Consider the following 6,000-nt stretch of genomic DNA (forward strand, 5'->3'; position numbering starts at 1 on the left):
AAGTCTGTAGGCCTGCAAATATAAACTTATATTTCTTAAAAATTATTGCAAGTACTTTAAAAAATACAGCCATCTCAAAGACAAATGGATTGCCAAAAATATTGAATATTCTGTCACTAGAAAACCAGTCAAAAGAAGAAATAAATGCATGAGGAATAGGAACAGATGAGGAACCTTCTTTACACTTCTCCAAAAATCATCTAAATCTCTCATTGGATTTAATTTACTAATACTACATTCATACACAGTGCACTAGTTTGAGCAAGCATTCATTGTCACTGGAGAATTGTCTTGAGTTTTCAGCAATGCAATTTATCTTGCATGAAGTTAGATTTTTTGTAATGTAACTTCATCAGAAAAATTTGGTGCACTAGCACCTTATTTTGTAATGACTTGATAACTGCAATCGTAAGTTTATCAAGTAAGCAGTGGAAATTTTAGTAAAAAAGAGCAGCCAGCTTTCTTTTTCCCTAGAACAGCTTAAGAGCTGCCTTGGGATCTGTGGGAACATCAGATCAGTTATCTAATCTACCCAATCAGAGTAAGACTCTGTCTTCCACACCATAGGCAAGTCATCGTCAGTTACCAAATTATTCACCTTTTATGCAAAAGCATACTTTAAAGTAACCATGGAGCAACCCTACCAGCAAGTCTACACGGAGCAGTGCATTTCCATGAAAACATACCAGCTTGAGCTGAGCAAGCCCCTGAGCACAATTATACAATGCTAATAAACCCTGTGCATTCTGATGCATTGCTATGTCTTTTTCTCTATTAAAAAAAAAAAAAGAAAACAAAAAAAAAGAAAACACTGAAAAATCCTTACAATAGTCTTGTCTTACTCTAGGGTTAAATACAAGCATATTTTTGTTGTTCTAGGTTTTATTTTTCCCTCCAAAGCCTGCATATTTTACAGGATGGGAAAACCATTTCTTGTTCCATCTATAACTTGAAACTTTCTTATCAGCATTCTTCACTTATTCTTGCTTCGTTTCATGGATCTGTCTGTGGAAATGAGATAAACAAAAGCCAGAGTCTACATACAGAAAAATACAGCTTTCTTCTGAAGGCAGAAATGTTGACCACTCATTTCTTACCTTGTTGCCTAGGGACAATAAGGATCACTATTGCTGTCTTTGAACCACAAGATTTTTAGACTGTATCCTTCCAAACAACCTGGATAGTTATTAGAAGTGCGTGAACAGATGGACTTCTTGGACCCAACATGTCTAGGAAATGCCCTTCACGCAAACGTCTGACAGTCTTATTTAATCCTGTCTGTAGAGTAAACCATTGTTATATGATCCTCCAGTGGTATCAGTGGTCAAAAGAAGTTCACTTGAGAATGATAAGATGGGAGTATTCTCTCCAAACCCAAATATTTCCACATTCCTATGTCTCAATTCATCTGCTATTCTGAAGGCAATCATCTGGGTTTGGATTATACCCACCACTTTAGTTTCCCTCTCCTGAACACCCAGCTCTAGGTAAATCTTGTTCCATCCCAGCTGGAGAAGAGAAAACATGTTGCTCTTCCTAAGAGTGTAAAACATGTTTAAGGAAACCTGCTGAGGAAGGGTCTATATGCACATGTCCTGTGGGAAAAGTTTCATGTTCCCGTGAGTCAGTGTGTCTAGCACACCAAGAAATCTAGAAACCTCTCATCTGTTAAACAGTCAAATCTGGCACATAATGCTCAGATTGCACTTACATTCACACACATACATACATGCCCAAAAGGAATTTGCCTTCTACCCACTAAAAAGAGTTGAATACTTGTTAAGAAGCTGTTTTGAAAGAAATTCTCAGAAAAAAACAGCATGCAGGTTTAAAGGAAAATAGCAAAGTGCTCACTGATGCTAGAAAAGGGCCTGTTTTTGCCAATTCAATCTGTGTTTAGAGGATGAAAGTCTCTGAGTGAATAATTACTTTGGGAAAAGTTGTGCATAGTCAGCTTTGGATTTTAGAAAGAAAGCAAGAGGGAATTTGCATGATTTGCTGCACAAATCATTTCCCTCTTTTTAATACCCTATTTTTGAGGTCGTAGTTTGTCATAAAACCTCATTAAAATTTATTAGTGAGCCATATTGAAACATTGCTGGAAAATCACTCAGTATTACCCTAATATCAGCTAATTAATATAAGCTTAGTAATATTTGTTTATAAGGAACGACAATATAAATATTTTTAATAAGTCATATCCTAAAAAATCACAGAGCAGTTGATGGGAATAGTTACCTATGGCTCAAGAAAACAAGACAAACCAGAAAGTCAAAAGAAACAAAAATGGGAACATCTTTTTTTTTTTTTTAATTATTACAGTGATCATTTTGTATTAGTACAGTAATGAGCCAATTAGTAAAAGATGTCATGAACAGAGATAGTATATCTGTCTCTGTTTTCTCACCCATCAAAAAGAGCATTTCCCGTGGCATATGTGTATGTGTGCACACATGCACATCTTCATCTTCTTGACCAGCCCTGCAGCCATTAAAATACCACAGCTGTAATAGAATGCTAACAGTGCAGCTAATCCTTCAGCCATATTTCAGATAGTAAATACATGTCGAAAGCATGACTGCGCATGAGACAAAAACATGCAATACTGTATTAGGAAGCAGGCCCACAGAAGATGGAGAAAAAAATTAGTTGATTTCTGTGTACCCTTAGATCAAGTCAGTGTTAAAAATTGCTATTTGCTGAGAACAGAGAATATTTATACACTATTCCTTCCTGAAATTCAGCATTTATACAGGCACATAGCATCAGGTATGTGCTCACAAGGAATGTGGAATTATAAAAAACAGAGTCTCTCTATCTGAAAACAGCCCCTACAACTCAGAAAGCACTGGAAAAGCTTTGCGTATTGTAGCTTGATCTGTTCCTAGAGCTATTCCTAGAATGGACTGGGGACTGACTGCTCTTGCTGTACATGTGGATCCAACCATGATACCATGATTAAAGAAATCAAAATCTGGTTCTGATTCATGATTGACAGTATGACACTGACATTTATTCACCCAGTTTACTGCTTTCTGGCACTTTGGGGTCACAGCAACAACTCATTATTTTCAGAGAGAAAAGCTGCATCAAAGGAATGAATATGCCAAAACTGTTCCTAACCTTTGTTAATCTCTCTGTTCTTTTAGTCTCCTACAGCATCAATGTTACTGAGGCAATTTCTAGGTTTTTTGACAAACAGATATATACAAACCATGTGTCTCTAATTCACTGGTGCACAAATAATTTCTTAGTGACTTGCTTCCCTTTGAGAATGCTGTTAACAAGCTGCTTCTGCTTTCTTGATCCCTGACCTTGTAGCAGCTTTGGGCTTCTTGCTTTCCTTTCCCCTTGTGTCTATAATAGTTTAGTTAGTTACAAGGTTAAAAAGGCAGGTGTGGAAGAATATAGGTTTGATCACCTATTGCAGGGAATGCCAGCAAACTAGCATGGAGTACTAAGAGAAGATAATATCTCAGCCCCACAAAGCTAGCAATTGATTTCGTTATTAGGTAAGCATTTGGATTTTCCAGACGTCATAAGCTACATGCTATTGGATGTTTGCATAAAGGCCTCTTTGTCTCTAGGTGATTGACCAGACATTTAACACTAAACCAATATTTTGCTACAGAAAATTATTTTCATTGTCCTAAAGATTTAAAAATAAAAATAATATAATTTAAAAAAAGGTCATATAAAGAAATTTCTGACAATCATGTACCCACACAAGCTAGAAACAGAGGAAATAAGTGCCTGACTGCATCTTTGGGGTAAACAGACCTCCTGCTGATATCTGGCTCTTGCTTAGATGTCAGTGCATGTATCATCATGCTTATGCAATAATAATTATTAGAATCTATGAACTCTAATATAAGGAATGCCAGACATTGGTCAAATATACTTATACCTCTTATTAAACATGCAAATGAGAGATTTATATTAATATATGCTCTGGTAGCAGAAGCATCATATTTATCCTGGAGTTTAGCAGGTTTTGACCCCACTGATATATTACCATAAATATTCTTTCAGTGGGTGTTTCAGAAATAGTGTGGACAGGTTGCAGGACAGGTGGGTGGATGTCTGCATTTACAGACATAACTTTTTTTGAATATCATACTAAGTAGGAACTCCATGGATGCAGAAAAATATGAAGTGTAACCACAACATACACCTGCCTCCTTTAGTAATTCTCAGTGGATCAACATGTGTACTGCTATTCAGAAAGATGTAGGCTAAACACGGTTGTATTCTGAGTGAAATACAAATTTAGACTGACTGTCCTCACACAGACTAAAGTGCCATCTTTGACATCAATATTTAGCAATTATCACTCTCAATTAGGTGCTTAGTTTCTTCCCACCAGGGAATTATAGCATTGAGTGTCAGTGGTCACCTGGCAGGACTTCAAAGAAAAGTTAAACCCCTTTGCACCTACTTATATTGTGCCTAAATGTTCACGTCTCTTCAAGGCATGATTTGTGTAAGAGTGCAAAAAATTTTAGGAGGTGCTGAACAACCATCAATACTGAGACCTCCATGGTTTTTTTGCAGAAAGAAGTCCCATGGTATTACAGAGAAAAAGGCAGTAAAGTTATTGGCTGTAAATATCAGAGTTGTTGTGTTTACCCCAATATGGAGTCAGAACGGGAAGAAATATTGAGAAAAGTTAAATGAAACATCACTTTGTTCTCCAGTAGGCCTTGTGGTCACATTGTGGTCACCAAGTAGCTACTGCTGATGTGGGTTACGTAAGCATCAAGTACGAGGACTAAGGCATCCTTTTTGTGTAAAGGAAATTTGGTGAAGATGGTAGCAGAGTGGAAAAAACAAATTACTTGGTATCATTAAGATCAGCTGGCTGAAATATCAGAGAAGATGAAACATCACAGATAGTAATTCAGATCCAAGTTCAACCTCAGATTCCCTACATTCTTCAAATCAGGCTGCTAACTTGAGGCTCTCTTTCAACCCTGTCTGTCCTCAGTGGGAAAAGGAAATGCAAGATAAAGTTAGTCATCACCATAAGACTCTCCCTACTTCTCCCTCTCCTTCTCTTATTCAAAGAAATTATTTTTGTGGGATTTCTGACTCATGGGAGCTCTGTCTCTGAGGAGAGAACAAAGATCCATAGCGGATTTCTCTCTTCAACAGCTATGGTTTTAGGCAATATTCACCAGGACACAGGAGGCAAAACTGCTGCAGTTCTGTTTCTTTCTGAGTTCATTACCAGTGTCTTATTCTACTGTCTCTTTTCATTATTATTACTCCTAAACTTTTTTACTCAAGTTGCTAGTTTGTTATTGCCAACTTAGGATCTGTGCAAAAAGCAGCAGGCAGAGGAGAACTCTCTTCTAATTTTAACTTGATATCCCAGATAATATTGAGTCTTATTTCCAGGTGCCATGCAACAGCAGACTCCAGTAAACAGGTATGGTGACTCTTCAACAGAATTGCTTTTAAGAATTTTCAGATTTAACAGCAATAAAGACATCTTCAGGTAAAATCTAACTCTAAATTTATGGGTTTGGACCAGAAAAAATAAGGGGGGGCGGGGAAGGTAAAGTTAAAAACACTCCAAAAAAATCTGAGAAAAACTTATTTAAAGTCTTTGCAGTTAACATATTGTTGTATCAAGCTAGTGTATAAAAGCAGTGCTGAAGTAAGAAAGCTATTGAAAAAAAAAGTGGTAAGTTTAACAATAAGAAAAATGCTAATAAACACATCATCATAGGATGGTACTTAAAAGATTTTCATTTTTTTAGAGGTTCTAGTAATTCTAATTCAAATATTCTGTATTAGGGATAAGGAATGCAGAAACACCTTTTTATTTGAATTTCTAGGAAGAGGAATTGTCCATTTTACATGAAGTATTACTGCACAAAAGTTAGAAAAAAAAGGGGTTCTAAAACATACATAAAACCCAAAGTTTTCTGAAGAATAAACCATTAATGGAGTGCAAATTTGTGCTGGTTAATTTTTGTAATCTTTTGTCTATTT

The sequence above is a fragment of the Haliaeetus albicilla genome, chromosome Z, assembly GCF_947461875.1.
Source record: "Haliaeetus albicilla chromosome Z, bHalAlb1.1, whole genome shotgun sequence".
Lineage (NCBI taxonomy): Eukaryota > Metazoa > Chordata > Aves > Accipitriformes > Accipitridae > Haliaeetus > Haliaeetus albicilla.